Source organism: Leuciscus leuciscus, assembly GCF_965113295.1.
Source record: "Leuciscus leuciscus genome assembly, chromosome: 14".
In the NCBI taxonomy this organism is placed as follows: domain Eukaryota; kingdom Metazoa; phylum Chordata; class Actinopteri; order Cypriniformes; family Leuciscidae; genus Leuciscus; species Leuciscus leuciscus.
Window position 1 is genome coordinate 2022289 of NC_138738.1, and position 17500 is coordinate 2039788.

At 37.0% G+C, this 17500-nt stretch overlaps 1 protein-coding gene and 1 long non-coding RNA gene across 8 annotated transcripts in view; both read left to right on the forward strand.

Moving 5' to 3' along the window:
* tox2 (TOX high mobility group box family member 2) overlaps window positions 1-17500 on the forward strand; it is a 135745-nt gene that overhangs the window by 16329 nt on the left and 101916 nt on the right. The window lies entirely within an intron of this gene.
* LOC309474220 lies at window positions 15442-16890 on the forward strand. The gene is made up of 2 exons (XR_014197256.1): window positions 15442-16377; window positions 16564-16890. It is a non-coding gene; the product is annotated as an uncharacterized lncRNA (long non-coding RNA).

Below are 17500 nucleotides of genomic sequence, written 5' to 3' on the forward strand. Positions count from 1 at the left end.
CTGACGGCTGTCTTTATCAAGCCGACTGCATGTTGGAAAAGCAATTTGGTGTCGTTTCACTCATTCGGCGGAAGGTAGGAAGCATTTAGGGAAAGGTCTGAGCCAGAGAAACGCCGCCGGAAACGCAGACATTATGGATTATAAAGATTTAATGAGAGAATAAATTGAATTAGGAACAAACAGGAGCTGGATTTGCTGTGTTTAAATATGAGCTTGTGTTGTTGCTCACCGGTTGCTCTTTCACCGCTCAGGAGTTTTTACACACTCTTAATTTCAGGAGAAATATCGAAAACGAGGATATAATTGTCGTGCATTAAGAGTGTAGTGCTTTAAAATGAATGTGGGCACACTTTATCTGGGTGAATCTGAGCACTGTTTGAGACATGGTTGAGATCTGAAGCTTTAGAGGAAAAAGCTAAAGTCTAAATCTGCTCTCATATCTGTCTACAAGAAACACCTGAGATGTTGAAGAAGTTTGCTTTGTGAAGCTCAATGCAGTTTTCACATATTTTCACTCATATTCCTCCTGACATTAGAGGTACTGTATAATACAAATGGATGAATGAGAAAATAGTTGTCGTGCATTTAAAACGAATGCAGATCTTTGTGAATGTGATGAAAATATTTTAATTAATTTCGAATTTCATTGCACACTTTATCATGCCAAATCTGAGAAACCTCTAGAAACCTCATTTCTCAGGAAAAACACACAAAAATTCAGATGTTAAAGTGGTTAATGAGGTTAATGAGAAATAATACAAAGTAAATAAATGAGAGAATAGCCGCTGTGCAGTAAGAGTATATCGCTGAGAAATATTTGACTTCATATTGGATTTAATTGCACTTTTAATCTTGGCAAAAGCACTAAATTGAGCTGAATAATAACTATAGTTTTATAGAGCAACTTGAAGTAATTTCATTATTGATGAATTTTGCTTTATTTCTGCGTCGTATGAAGTGCCACAGAAATAAATGTGACTTGACGCCGAGACATTTTTCAGATCTTAAACTCTGGAAATCTTATCTAAGCCGGAGATGCAAAAGCAAAAAAAGTGTCTATTTGCTCTCCATGTAATCTTGGAGAAACAATTGAGCTGTTGAACAGATTATCTGTGTGCTTTTGTCCCCTGTGGGCCGTATGGTTTGGGGCTGGTAGATTACAGCAGCGCCGGCCTGAGGATGAAGAGCCCCGGGCCGGTAAACCAGAGTCAGTGTGTGTGTGTGTTTGATTTGCAATAGTCTAGTCGAGCTAATTACCTGCAGATCTGGAGGGACGCGTGTCTAGCGCACTCGAGAATAACTGCAGGTTTTCATCTCACTCAGATATTAAACCCAGGGTTAGTTACGTCAGCAGCACTAGTTACTGTACGTTGAGGACTACAGTCGCTGTTGGACGCGTGTTTGCAATTATTGGAAACAGCAGGAGTGAAAAAACCCATGAGTTTCGCAGCCGTTTTACAGTGCGGCGTTTGCTCTGACCCGTGGGGAGAACGGGGGGAAACTGTTTGTGTTTGTTGGTTACGGGCTGAGGGTAAACTTCAGATTACAAGTGGCAAGTGAAAATGAAGACGCAGCTGGTCTCAACCGGGTCCTCCTCGTCGTCAGGCGGATTCTGGCGGAATCTTAACGCTTTCATAATGAAGTTTTTAAAGACGGCTAATCAGCAAAGCCAGGCGACGCGTCAGTTTTATTTATTTTTATTCTTCCAACCAACTTTGTTTTAAAAATATTTTCTTAATTATTTTTTAAGCAGGCATTCTTTTTGAAAGCTCCTAATTTGTTCGCCTGCTGTCGTTGGAGATTAGGCGACAGAGGAGGAGGCGTGAGAGTCACAGATTATCCAAACGGCTCCTGGTTTTCGGGATATTTTTGCCGCATGTGGAAATCGTTGCACCGGTCGTTTGATAGTCTGGAATGTTCTGCGCACTTCCATTTCACAGAAGGAGAGAGAGAGAGAGACGTACAGCGTTTATGTTTTAAATATACCTGCGGGGCGAAAGCGCAACAGAATATTTGTATTGCACGAGTGTTTAAATGAGTTTCGTGATGAGTTCACCTCCTCCTTCCTCTTGACATTTCAAAGGCACGAGCCGTTCGCCGCTGTAAGCCGGGTCTTACTGTAATCTTGCTGTCCCTTTTTTATCCATGCTATTGATATTGTGGTCGGGATATAAACTCTTAATGAGGCTTTGCCTTTCCCTGTGCCAGATTTTTGATGGAAACTATGAAGCAAGCTTGCGGAAAAAAGCGAGTTTAGGCAAAAAAAAAAAGTTTATTTATAGTGATGCATAAACCAGCGTTTCCTACAGCAGTTTTGCTTCGTGACTCAGACTTTACAAGTGACCACCAGAACTGTTTATTGTATAAAAGTAAGCAAATATGTGCTTATATGATTAACATGACACGAGTAGGAAAATTGTGAGTTATGTTTGCATGCTCTTGGTAGCCATTGCACAAAATGCACCATTACTTTATATTACTTTTGCACATATGGTGGACACTTTTATCCAAAGCGACTCACATTGAAGACTCAAGACAATACACTTTATCAGTTCATGTGTTGCATGGCATGCTTATCTTTGCATTCAATATAAGTCTTTTTATCTTTTTTGCATAATCTTGGCCAAAATATATGGGATATAGTGCATAATTTATGCATTTGTCAGATGCTTTCATCCAATGCAACTTACATTGCATTCAGTTGCATTTACTAGGAATCGAACCCATGACCTTGGCGTAGCTGGCGTCACGCTCTACAGTTTGAGCTACAGGAATACATAATTATGACTTTTTTTTTATTTATACATTTGCATTTAACTTGCATTTATCCATCTGAAGACCACCGTTCTGCAAGATTCTGATTTGATCTGATATTTTTCAGTATTTTCGTCTTATCAATTTCAGTCAAACTCACAACTCGTGTAAATATAATTTCTTCCGCCACCTGATTATTTGGTTAAAACGAGCAGTCCGGTGTGTCTCTCCGAGGTCATATCGTAGCCTTAGTGTAAATGCCTCATCTTAACATGAGAAACTCGTATGACAGACATGTGCAAATAAACACGGCCCAGAGGCCCTCCGTACCACGAGTGAATGGAAAGAGCCAAGTCAGGGAAAAACAGAGGCCTTGTTCTAAAAACAAGAGCATGATGGCCGTATCTCTGTTTTCAGATAAACCTCAGGAATTTTAAGAGCCCGGATCGGCCCACTCGCTCCTGAACTCTTCCCGAAGCGGTTCGTTGTCAAATACTGATGCTTTCTTTCTGTGACCCCCCCTCGACTCTGAGAGGACTTGGTTTGCTCCAGCTTGTAATGGCTATTACATCATCTCATTAATATTCATACGGCACATATAGGTGCAATTTTAGGATCCTGTTACGACTTGTTTGTGGTAAAATTAGGTTTAGGACAAGGTTAAATTTATTGTTGAATCAATGACCCATTTTAGTAAAACATTACAATAAGGTCTCATTAGTTAACATGAACTAACAATGAACAAGACCTCTATGTATTTAATGTTAATGTTAATTTCAACATTTAATAAAACATTTTAAAATCAAAAGTTGCACTGTGAACTAACATGAACAAACAACGAACAATTGTATTTTTTATTAACGAACATAAATAAATGCTCATTGTAAGTTCAATGTTAGCAAATGAGAGCGTATTGTAAAGTGTTAACATTATTTTTAACAGCTTCACATTTATTTAATGAATTTGGCTTGATTTGACAATATGATGAATGAAACACATGTTAAGCTTTAGCAATGGCAATGTTTCACGTATATTTCAGCTTTGAAGATAATTAAATTCAGAGTGTGAGTGACTTTTAAAGTCTTAAGTCACATCTGGATTTAATTTATCAGTAAAATAAAAGGTCTTTCTCTGACAGAGTTGCATCATTTACTAATAAATGAGTTGCGCTCACAATTCTGCAATGAAAATGGCAATTAACTGAGGATTTGCACAGATTTGTACGTCTCTAAACTTGTTCATACTTAAAAAGTATATTGTAGATTCTGTCAATACATTGAAATAGGTTAAAATCCTCTGAAGTTAATAATTTTATCCATTAAAACTCATCTTTGATGATCAAAATGACATATTTAAATGTTTTAATTGTGATTTTTTTATGCCTTAAAATAGCTTGAATGTAACTTTACTTAGTATATGTGAATCATGAATATGCAAATGAGTCTCCGCCTCCATTCACTCACACCAGCTCAGATTACCTGATCCACTCGCTCTGTAAACGTGACATGATGGCAATATTGGTTTAATTCAGCCATAAATGTTTGAAACAGAATCTGACTGTGAAGAAGAAGAGGAAGAGTGAATTATCAGAATATTAATGCGTTTTATGTTTCACTCTCTAATGGCAACGGACTGCAATTGATATGATTAGCCTTTGGCTTGACTATGTTATCAAACAGCTAATAATGTGTTGCTAATGTTACACAAACCATGTTCCCGTTCACCATCTCGGAGTCAGACAGCTGCCTTGTAAAAATCCTCAGTCTAAAGCCCTATTCGGACGGGACTAGTGTAACATGGAGAGTAATAATTACCAGAGCTTCTCTGTGATTTTAGTCCCGTCTGAATGTGCATCTCAGTGATCATGACGGACAATGTCAGTAAAGATTACGGCGACTTTTACCTTCAGTAAAAAGGTCCGGAGAAATAACCTCAGGTAATACTAATCCCGTGCGAATAGACCCGCTGTAAATATGTACGTAAATATTTCATAATTAAAGTTAATCCTGTCCAAATAGGGCTTTAGAAATGATTTGAACATCATAGAAAGTCAGTGAGGACAAGCTCCGCCCCCCTCCTGGCGGGATTGGTCACTTGTTTGTGATGGTAGGAAACAGGGGCGTTTTGAGACTGTCTTTGATAAAGTGCAGAAAATTCTCAGCAATGGTGTTAACTGAAGAATTTACGCATGGTTTGTATATTAGAAACACCACCTAGACATATAAACAACATTAAAAACTTGATTTTCACCACACAAACATGATGATGCGCACCATTCACACGAATACCTACTGTCCGAATATGAATGAGATCATGCTGGTAATGTGGTTAATGTAAAGTCTCATGCAGTTTCCTAAATATGACTTAATTTCACCTCGCCATGGCCTCCAGAATCATCGTCGTGAGCTCACATCCTCAAACACACACTGAGCGCCGTGCAAACAGTGCTGTGAGATAAAGAGTCTCGTGCAGCTCGAGGTGAGATTAAAACGAGACGAGAGAACGAGAGGAAATCATTGAAGAAAAAAGAGCCATCTGCAAACGCAGCCGTTGAGTCTGTTCTCTTCACACCAGCCGCAGTAATAGCTTTCCTGTGTACTTGTCCTGTCAAATCAGCTCAAGCTTTTTTGCTAAACCATTTCAGCCCAAATTCACTCTCGGCACAGAAGCGTTCTGGCTGGCCGAATCAAATGCACTGCAAAAAAGATGCAAAATTATGCAGATTATAATCCTAGATTACCGAACCCGTTTGAATCAAGTGTGCATGCATGTTTGTTAACTCGACGAGCTTTTCCTGAGCAAAAATATGAGTGCAAAAGTCTTCTACTGCGCTTTGGCCGGTTGCTAGATGGATATTTATTCAGTGATTTGAATGCACCAATGTTTTGCTTGTACAAACAGTATAGTCTTCATGTTATATGATGTCGAACACTTTAAATACATGCAAAAGACAAGTCAGTGTTTGCGTACAATAGACACAGTGATTCAAATGAGATGGCTGGCACTGATTTCCACACCATCTAGTGTTACCATGCTAGTGTATTGTGTGTGAAACATTCAACAAGCGCAGATAACCCGTCCAAAGTGTGTGTTTTACAGATAGGCCGCAGCGCATGGCGTGTTATGCAGCGTTTTGTGATGTTTCTTTCTCTGTTTTTGTATATGGGATCTTTGAGTCTGCCATACCGTGGTAAATCGGCCATCAAAAGTGTCTGAAAAGCTGCCGTCTTTCACCCGGAGAACGACACTGTGTGGATGCTGTGTGCTTAAGCTTAGATGGAGAGAGAAAGAAGAGAGAGGCTGAGGGAGTGGTGGATGTGTGCCAGAGCCCAGAGGGCATGCGTGGGGTACAGGCTTTCATGTGCCGTAAACACACACAAAGAACACATCATAATATCTGTGTTAAAGAGAGAGTTCACACACATGTCGCTCCAAACCCGTATGACTTTCTCTCGTCTGTAGAACACAAAAGAAGATGTTTAGCTGGATGTGAACGCTGCTCTTCTGCAATGAAAGCATTCATAGACCTGTCATAGACATATGACGCTTCGTGAGAGACACACCGACACGTTCAAGTTGCATTTCAATTTGTGTGAAGTTGCATGTGGAAATTGGATGCAATTTAATGTAAAAATGTACATAATATATAAGAAATTTTAGTTGCATTAAAAAACGTAAAATTGCATGTTATTCTGTGTAAAATGTAAATGATATATTGGATCAATTTCATTTGCATTGAAAATAACGTAAAACACGTATGTAATTGTGTATAAAAATGCTAATTATATATAAGATCATTTATATATAAGATAAATAAATTGCATTAAAAAGTATATTTTACTGTTTAAACGGCTGAATGCAAAAGTATGTTTAAAAATGGAAAAATAAAACAATATAGGCCTACTACTTGTTTCATAAGTACAAGAAGTTTGTTATTTGTAAGTGCAAATGAGATTAAAAAGTGGTTTGAAATCAGATGAGATTTTTTAGTGACTCATATCCTAAAGACTCATATTTGTGGTCGAATGACTTCAGAATACTCTGTTGTGATCCCTTTGTCTGACAAAATAGCACTTTCTGATTTCATTGCACTGTATGTAAAAGATGGACATGAACATTGCACTAATAATCCTGTCCTTCTGTGTTCCACTGAAGAATATCGTACAGGTTTGAGTTCATAAAGCAGTGAAAAAAGAGAGACAGTGGCATGAATGAGAGAATGGACAGATGGAGTGAGATAAGGACATGCGAAATGCAATAAAGTAAAAAAAGAAAAGCAGAGACAGCGGTCATGAGAGAGAGAGAGAGAGAGAATGTGGGATTAGAAGTGTAACAGCTGGTGCTCAAAACCCTTGAAACATCACTGCGCTCATCATAAGCTCACATCTCCAGCAAATCACACTCAAACTCCACAGATTACTCCTGTGACCTTGATTTACAACAATATCTGTATTCCCCTCGTCATACCTCTCATTAAGAGCATCTTTACGTGTGGCTCGTACTCACACATGGAAACGGTACCTCACTGTTGGGGAAGTGCTTTACAGGCAAACGTGCCATTATGGCTTAAATAAGCAGTTCACAGTATACTATGTGTATATTTATATACAGTATAGTGCTGTCAAATCGATTAATCGCATTTCACATAAAAGTTTGTCAATATAATATACAGTATATATATACTCACGTACACATATACATGTTTAAATATGATAATAATATATATACACACATTATATAAACAAACTTTTATATTAGATGCGATTATTAATCACGATGAATCAATTTGACAGCACTGTATATATATATATATATATGTGTGTGTGTGTGTATATATATATATATATATATATATACTATTTAGTAGTGAAAATTAAGGTAAAATTAAGGTTTAATAGTGAAAAAAAGGTACAAAAGGCTTCAACTTTTTCGGTTAATATGTCAAATTATGTATAATTACTTATGAAATAAAAAATATTTGTTGATGATATATATTGCAGAATGAATAGTCATGAACTATGAAGTAAATGAGGCACAACCAAAGTGACTTTTTTGGTGTTTCAAGAAAAAACATTGTTGGAGAGATGTATTCTTGTGAACATTTGCTACTTTTCAACCAAAATCTGAGTTTTCATCACAGCGACGAGCTTGTGTCAGTGCACAGTCACACTGTTCATGTGCTTTAACTCATTCTACTCTTGTTCTTTCAAAGGCGTTGTGGTGGGAGGGAGAACGGTTTGCGTGAAACCTGTCTAAATATGGCCGTCTGCAGCGACACATTTACGAGGCTGAGTGAAAGTCTAGCGAGTCGGGCAGACGCTGGTGGTGGAGGAATTAGTTTTAATAGAACGTCGACCTCTGCCCTCTTTCTTTCTGTTTCACTCACTCACTGCTTTTTTTCTGTTGCTAATATTAGCCTTTATTAAGACGTACAACTGCTGCCACCTGTAGAGGCATTGGCTGGGTTTGGAATGAATTTCAGCTGTAGTTTGCTCAGTTATATCACTTATATATTGCATGTGATGCATATAACAAATGGCATGCATGCGTTTATATGCATAAGCATGCAACATGCATCTCTGAAATAAAAACGGTAACACCGGTTCATTAGTTAACATTAGTTAATGTATTAACTAACATATGAGCAATACATTTGTTACAGTATTTATTAATCTTTGTTAATGTTAGTTTAATAAAAATACAGCTGTTCATGTTAGTTCACAGTGCATTAACTAATGTTAACAAATACAACCTTTGCTTTTAATAATGTATTAGTATGTTGAAATGAATATTAGCTAAGATTAATAAATGCTAGTATTGTTCATTCTTAGTTAAAGGGATAGTTCACTTTGAAATTAATTTTTGGTATGTTTTAGCTTACCTCAAGGGCATCCAAGATGTAGGTGTCTTTTTTTCCGCAGTAGTTTCAATTTTTATATTTTTAGGTCAAACCGTTCTTGTCTGTCAGTCATATAATGCAGGTCTATGGTCATTATCTCAAAACACAAGCACAGAGTCCAAATTAAAACAATTCCCCATCGTAAGTACACATTGATGGCCTAAGACACGAAACGAGCGGTTTGTGTGAGAAAACGAACAGTATTTATATCGTTTTTACCTCTTATACACAGCCATGTCCGAGTGATCTGATCTGACGTGTACGCAGACTGGTGCATAGATATATACACTAGATGTCGCCTTAAAGACATTCGTTCCAATGAACTGCCGTAGACAAGGCGACATCTAGTGTGTATATATCTATGCACCAGTCTGCGTACACGTCAGATCAGATCACTTCGACATGGCTGTGTATAAGAGGTAAAAACGATATAAATACTGTTCGTTTTCTCACACAAACCGCTCGTTTCGTGTCTTAGGCCATCAATGTGTACTTACGATGGGGAATTGTTTAATTTGGACGATGTGGAATTGTTTTAATTTGGACTCTGTGCATGCTCTTTGAGACAGTGACCATAGACCTGCATTATATGACTGACAGACAAGAACGGTTTGACCTAAAAATATCAAAATTGAAACTACTGCGGAAAAAAAGACACCTACATCTTGGATGCCCTTGAGGTAAGCTAAAACATACCAAAAATTAATTTCAAAGTGAACTATCCCTTTAATGTTATCTAAGGTAGATAACATTAACTAAATGGTTTTTACCATAAAAACTGCAATGTATGAAAATATCTTTACTTTTAGCTATTAAGGAGATGTTAAATGCACAGTTGACATCACTTCCTGTTTGCATTGCATTCTGGCATTGTGCTCGGGTTGCATGCTGCACATTTTAGGAAATGCACATTGTAGAATATATAGTTTGAGACTGAATACTGGTGTAGAATTGTACATTTCAGCCGTAGTGTGCAAAATTATCACTTATATATTGCATGTGATGCATATAGCAAATGGCATGCATGCAATTATATGCATATCCATGCAACATGCATCATGTTAAATGCACAGTTGACATCACTTCCTGTTTGCTTTGCATTCTGGCACTGTGCTCGGGTTGCATGCTGCACATTTTAGGAAAAGCATACAGAAAATGCACACTGAAGTATATATGTAGTTTGTTAGCCGTTTGATCACATTAGATGTTCTGACTGACACTCACACACTTAAATAAGAATCTGAAAGCAGAACAAACGTTGTAGTATGTCTGTTTCAAACCACACACACACACACACACACACACACACACACACACACACACACACACTGTAAGCACTGGAGCTAAGTTGTTTATATCCAGAGGCCATGATATCATTTAGTATTACAGTATATCCAGAGGCGAATCCCGACTACATTCATTCAGCATTCTGTGAACAGCAACTTCAAATCCCACTCGTTCTACTGGGACTTTCCGTGAATTTGCAGCAAAACACAACAGCGCTGGCAGTCGTTACAAATGCATTGAGTTATTGTGGTAATCCTCTGTGATTAGCCACGATAATTCCGGCTAAATCGTTTAGTGAATTTACACGTTTAGTTTTATTAAGTCAATTAATTATACGGAACCCAAAACGAGCCACCGTCTGATCTGATTGTTTTCGGCCACCGCAAATTTGATTTATTCATGCCGGTCGGAATCTGATTACATTCTGAGAGCGAGATGCCAGAAACATGTCTTGGTTTTAACACACTTTGAAGCAGGAGTGTTTGGAGTGTTTGGGGCAGAACAGTCACAACACAGTGACAGCGCTATACGTTTGCTGACCCACGAGATGTGTGCGGGTCACGACCTTCGGCTCTCCACGGTGTTTGTTTAACCCAAAGTCCGTCTTTGTTCTGTTCTCTCGATAGGTAAACAGTTGTGAGTCGCCGTCTACAGACTAAACATATTTCGACTTCACTGCACGGTTTTTGATCAATGTGCGTCGGGTTTAAGCGCCTCGACTTGAGCGGGATCTCGCGCTAATGAACAACACATGTTTTACAACATATATTGAGGAGTGTCTCCAGCAGATGCATTTCAGCGTTACTGTAATATGATACGCAGTCAGATATGATGCCTTGATTACAATGGCTTACACAATACACAATCTGTTCATCAGTCCGAGTCCTTCACTGTGACCTGCAGAAACTCAAACCACAGTCTGTGCTTATATGCACATTTTGGCTAATATTACATATAGTTTTTGTGCATGTACTATAGTACAACCATGGCTTTGGCCATGTACCACTGTGTGTTTTTCATATGCACCATGGTCTGTTTTTGTATATGTGCCATAGTAATGATTTTTTTTTTTTTTTTTAAGTAGTACCATGGTAATTCTATGACCTTTTTGAACAATGGTATTACTTTAATTATTTTTAATATGTTTTTTTTTTAATATTCATATTTGTTTTTTTGGATGTGCACCATGGTAATAATATATATATAAAACACTTTATTTTACAGTGTCCCTGTTACATATGTTACATGTATTTACCATAGTATTAACAGTAAATTATGCATAATTACATGCAACTAACCCTCAACCAAACCCTAATCCTACCCTAACCCTATTGTAAGTATATGTTAATTAATATATAATTACACTGTAACACGGACACCTTAAAATAAAGTGTTACCGTATAATATATATATATGAAGAGTTCAGATGCAAAAGCCTCTAAGTCTAAGTATTTTTATAAAGCTTGTATATTTAAGTTAAGTAATTTCACTTAAATGCCAATTAATAGGTAATTTGCATTGCCATTTAAGTGAAATTACTGAACTTAATTATACAAGCTTTATAAAAATTATCATTCTAGAAGAAAATCTCAGATGGCACTTAGAGGCTTTTGCATCTGAACTCTTCATATATATATATATATTGTCAGGCGTATTGCTGTATTTTAGCAATATTTAAAGCATGCATAGAGAAACCCGATGATGTTTTTGTTTGCTACATACTTTTTACCTTCTGAGAGATGTATTTGAGGAGAACGGGATGATTTTAGGAGCCGAGATTGAGGAGTGTGATGCGTCAGTCTGTCTCTGTACACACGCGTCCTCAGGGTTTTTTTTCTGGTTTATTAGGGTCACAATATGCAATATGTATTAGGATTACAATATGCAAATGCAACATGAATCATCAGTATTTTTGGTCCATTTTCCTAGAGTTGAAATATGCATTTGCATATATAACATTTTGGCCCGTTGTCTTAGAAGAGGAATACTGTACATTTTAAATGTGCATATCTGATGACTGTTTATGGCTACACTTTATTTTAAGGTGTCCTTGTTACAGTGTAATTATACATTTAAGCACTGAGTAATAATAATTAACTGCATGCACTTACTATAGGGATTAGAGTTTGGTTGAGGGTTAGATGCATGTAATTATGCAAAATCTACTGTTATTACTACGGTAAGTACATGCAACTAAACATATGCAACGGACACTGTAAAATAAAGTGTTACCTGTTTATTTTATTAGTGGTTTTGGAGCACATTAGCATATTTGCTACCAAAACTTAATATGCCTAAAATGACACTTGCATTTGTCTCAACTGTTTATTTTAAGCAATGCATTAATTGTCAATGAAGCATTCAGAGCTAAGACAATATCATCATACTATAATAAATAAGACATGCAATTTAAATGTCGTCAGTTATTAGACTGGATTGAAAAACTCATGTCTCCTTTCGTAGGATATTTTCTATTCCACGTTTAACCGTGAGTGTGTGTGTGTAAGTGACATATACTGTGGGAAAGAGAGTGTTTGTGTTTGTCTGTCTTGTCTTTGTGTGTTTAAGTGTCTGCCTGTGTGTGTATCTTTTCATGCAGTTGTATGTAGTCATGCTCGTCTGTTTGAGGCCCTCCAGATGTCTTACACATAGTGGGCTCTTGTGTGTGTGTGTGTGTGTGTGTGTGTGTGTGTGTGTGTGTGTGTGTGTGTGTGTGTGTGTGTGTGTGTGTGTGTGTGTGTAAATGGGTCACTCAGCCTGTATCACCCAGCACACACACACAATGACCCCACTGTTCTCCCCTATAACAGCTCACCAGGTGGCTCTCTCGCAAAGACACAGCTAAATAATTACAGTAACACACACATGCATGCACATATCCACATGAAGATCAACTCAACTCATATATAACGAGGCCAAAAGCATGATGATATTTAGCGTTTTCAGTTATCAGCATTGGCTGACAACTTTTCTCTTTGTCACAAAACTTTTAACATCGCTCCGGATTGACGACTTGGACGTGAATAAGTGTGTAAAATGACCTTGTTGTGTTCTTGCGTGTCATTCAGGAGCAGTCGTCACTTAAATGGATGATTGAACAGAAAGAGAAACAGTTCTCCAGGTCTAAAATACATCAAATCTGCATAAAACATCGAAATAAAAAAATATTTTTAAATCATTAAAGGTGATTGTGTGTAATTTATGTTAAAATACTTTCTCATTTCCCAGTGCAGAGTTTGTTTTAGCAGCACAGTAACATTGACTCAACCAATTGGGCGAGTTTGGGGCGGGGCTACATTTTGTGCTTGACCAATGGCAGAAAGGGGGCGTGTTCAGGGAAACCTGTCTGGATACACTTCACCTTTAAAGTTTTTCGTCAAAAGATGGTCAAATTGAAATAACAATACACTAAAGCTAAATTAAAATACAAAATGTCAAAAGCATATAACAAAAACTAAAATTTTAAATATAAAAGCTAATTCTAAATATAAAAAATATAGTATACTGTAATAATACTGTATTTTTTATGTAAACTTTTTTTAAATACTTTTTTATGCCGTTTACTGTCAATAAAGCGTGTGATATGATTTAAGACCCGAGGGACCTTGGTTAGACACAAAAGCTGTGACCGCCGGATCTTCGAAAGCACTTTTGATGAGCAGATTAAACACCAGCGACCCGTCGTCAATGGGGAAGCGGATTCACAACTTCTGCTTTGTGTTTTATGTTCTTCAGTGAAAAATAGATTCATTTCTCAATTCCCCAAACGTGATTTCCTCCAGCGCCAGCGTATAGAGTGTTATTCATTATTAACTCGCATTTCAAATCATCTTGTGTTTCTATTGACTTTCGGCGTTTGTGATTTGACCTGCTGTGTGTGTGTGTAACCTGTCGTCTGGCTGTGAACGGAGACTGGAAGATGATCTGAGGAATGCAGTAAAACATCCCACACTGTGGCTTTACCATGGTAAAATGACGACATCAGATGGTCATGCCATGGAGCTTTATTGCTCATTAATAATAAAAATAATAATAATCTTTATTTTCTATAGCGCCTTTAACTGTACACCTCAAAGCGCTCTACAGAAACAAATAAAACAACAAAAATACACCATTTAAAATAATGCACAATATAAAATTAAAATTAAATCAACAAAATACACCATATAAAATAATGCACAATATAAAATGTAAATTAAAGCAACAAAATACACCATATAAAATAATGCACAATATAAAATGTAAATTAAAGCAACAAAATACACCATTTAAAATAATGCACAATATAAAATAAAAATTAAAGCAACAAAATACACCATATAAAATAATGCACAATATAAAATAAAAATTAAAGCAACAAAATACACCATATAAAATAATGCACAATATAAAATTAAAATTAAAGCAACAAAATACACCATATCAAATAATGCACAATATAAAATTAAAATTAAATCAACAAAATACACCATATAAAATAATGCACAATATAAAATGTAAATTAAATCAACAAAATACACCATATAAAATAATGCACAATATAAAATTAAAATTAAAGCAACAAAATACACCATATAAAATAATGCACAATGATAAATTTATACAAATAGTAAACTAAAAGCTTCCCTAAAAAATGAGTTTTAAGGTAAAATGTAAAGATGCTAAGAGGTTTTGCTTGCCTTATCTCGACTGGTAAAGAATTCCATAGTTTTGGAGCTATTGAAGAAAAAGCCCAATCTCCCATCAATCGTTAGCGAGTTACAAGACCAGTTTCTGATGAACGAAGGTCATGCGTTGGAGGATATAGAATTAAAAGTTCGGTCAAGTATTGAGGTGCCAACCCATGTAAAGCCTTGAAAGCATTAACATATGGCGAGGGAGACATTTCAGATCGAGAGACAAAATGTATCTCAGTGTTGCTCTCTCCCACTCTCGGGGATGTTCTTCGCTTCAGTCTATGTGCTTCCACTGCGAGTGTTTTCCTTCATTTAATTCTCACTCGTGTATTTGTGTACGTCTGAACTCTGACCAGTGATCCGCCACCGCTAATTTCACATTCACACAGCTCTTAACCATCTCTCTTCTCCTTTTCGTTCCCACAAAAATGCCACAGACACACTTCAGTGAATCGAGACGGAGATGTGCTTTTAGAGAACTGTCATTGGTTGGGTTATAAAAATACTACTGTACTACGGTAAAACTACACCATTAGGGCTGGACAATGTCGTAAAAAAAAGTTACATTTAAAATGTGATCCTCCTTAAAACTGCAGTGAACCAAAGACAGTCTCAAACACACGCTTTGAAATCGCTGGTGTTTCTGACGTCACAAACTACCTTGTAACCAATCAGATCAACGTGTGATTGATCGTCAACCAGTGGATCTCTGAGCTGAGTGAGTGAGTGGAGGCGGGGCTAATTTGCATATTCATAGAACCACGCATACTAAATGAGGCAAGGGTGTCGAGTTACAGTCAAGATATTTTAAGGCATATTTTTTTTCAAGGAAAAAAAGTTTAAATGTGTCATTTTGGTGATCAAAGATGAGTTTAAAGAGTTTTAACATGATTGACTACAAATTTAAGACATATTAATGAATCGTTGAATCAGAGTTTAAACTCAATTTACTAATTCACTGCAATGAATCACTGTTGGACTCTCAATGGTGCTTAATTGGTTTTGACTTCCAGAATCATTGAGACTTTATTATTTATTTAATTTCCTCCTAATCTGGTTTTGATTAGTCACTCAGTAAGAAGATGACATGCCTGGCGTATGAAAAAGACCTTGATGCTCTCAGGTTTTTCAGAAGACCTCCTGAAAGCGGCTTGTAAAGGGATGTTCATTTCAAAGGGCGAATTCGTTTGACAGGTTCGTTTACAGTAGCGACGACTCTGAACACGATACTGTATACATCAAAATCAAACGTGTATGTCATTTCAAAGATGTTCCGTACACACAACATTTCCTCTGGCGCGGTGAAGCTGGCGTTGCTTTGGCACAGGTTATAACCCTTTAAAACAACACAGTAGCCGTGTGTGAATCGCAGGAAGTGCTTGTGTGTGTGGAGGAAAAAGCTGTGGAGGGTACGAGGGTAAAGATGGGGTAAAAATAGGGCAATGGGCAGAAGGCAGGAAACTAGCAAACTGTGGCCTCATAGTGGAATGTGTTCTGGTGCATCGAGATAAGAGCTTTAACTCTCTCCTCTCCAACACACACACACACACACACACACGTACAGACAACCTGCGCTAACTCATACCACGGTATTACCATGAACATGACATGGGAATAATCATGATCTTTGAAGCATCGTACCATAAAAGTGCCATGGGACATGAATATGTTAATCAAATTGTCAATAAGTTCCATGGTTCTATCGTGGTTTTTGGTCATTTACCAGGTTTTGGTCCAAATTTGTCCCCAAAATATATTTAAGTACACACACACACACACACACACACACACACACACACACACACACACACACACACACACACACACACACACACACACACACACACACACACACATACACATACACACACACACACACACACACACACATTTTTGTATTTAGCGCATATGTGCAGTATATATGCGTTTTTAGTGCCATCCTTACAGAAAGTACTCATGCGGTACCATGGTAATTCTGAAGTACTTTAATATTTACCATGATGCTAAAATTCATGTATAGAATTTATGTGATACTCCAAATGTCCAAAAACACTGAATATGGTAAAAAAATGTGTCAATTTTTTTTTTATTCATTTACAATAGTAAATGATATTGCTATGGTTTATATCAAAGTACCATGAAATAATCCCTATGATCCTTCAGCAAAGTACCATGGTACAGTTATAGTATCACATGGTAATACTGTGATACCTTAATGTTTACCATGGTATCGCTATGTAAACTTTTGGTACTTGTGCATTTCAATCACAAAAATACCATGGTACTATCATGGTATTTTGGACATACATTTGTATGCGTTTATATTTATGCATTTGGCAGACACTTTTATCCAAAGTGACTTACATTACATTCAAGGTCCACATTTACATTTGATCAGTTCTTGCTTTTCCTAGGAATCGAACCCATGACTGTGTGTCTGTACCGCCCAAATACCACAGTACTACTACAGTATAGTTCTTCATTGGCGAGGTACCACGCTTATACCAGGGTATTTTATACATGCACCTATAGTGTCTTAGGTAACAGTTCAGGGTCCAATTCTCACTATTAACTAGTTGCTTATTATCATGCATATTATTAGGATAATGGCTGCACATATTAATGCATGAACATATTCTACATCCCTTAATCCACCCAAGTCCTAAACTTAACAACCTTGAGTTTATTGAGGCAAAAGTCGTAGTTAATAGTGAGAATTGGACTACAATCTAAAGTGTGAATGTATTTTTTTGGGAGATGCACCATGGTACTACTATATTATTTTCTTGGAAAGCAACCATTGTAATACCAGGGTATTTTGAATATGCACCATAGTACTACTATAGTATTATTTTTATGGCATGGTGCCATGGTGTTGTGGACA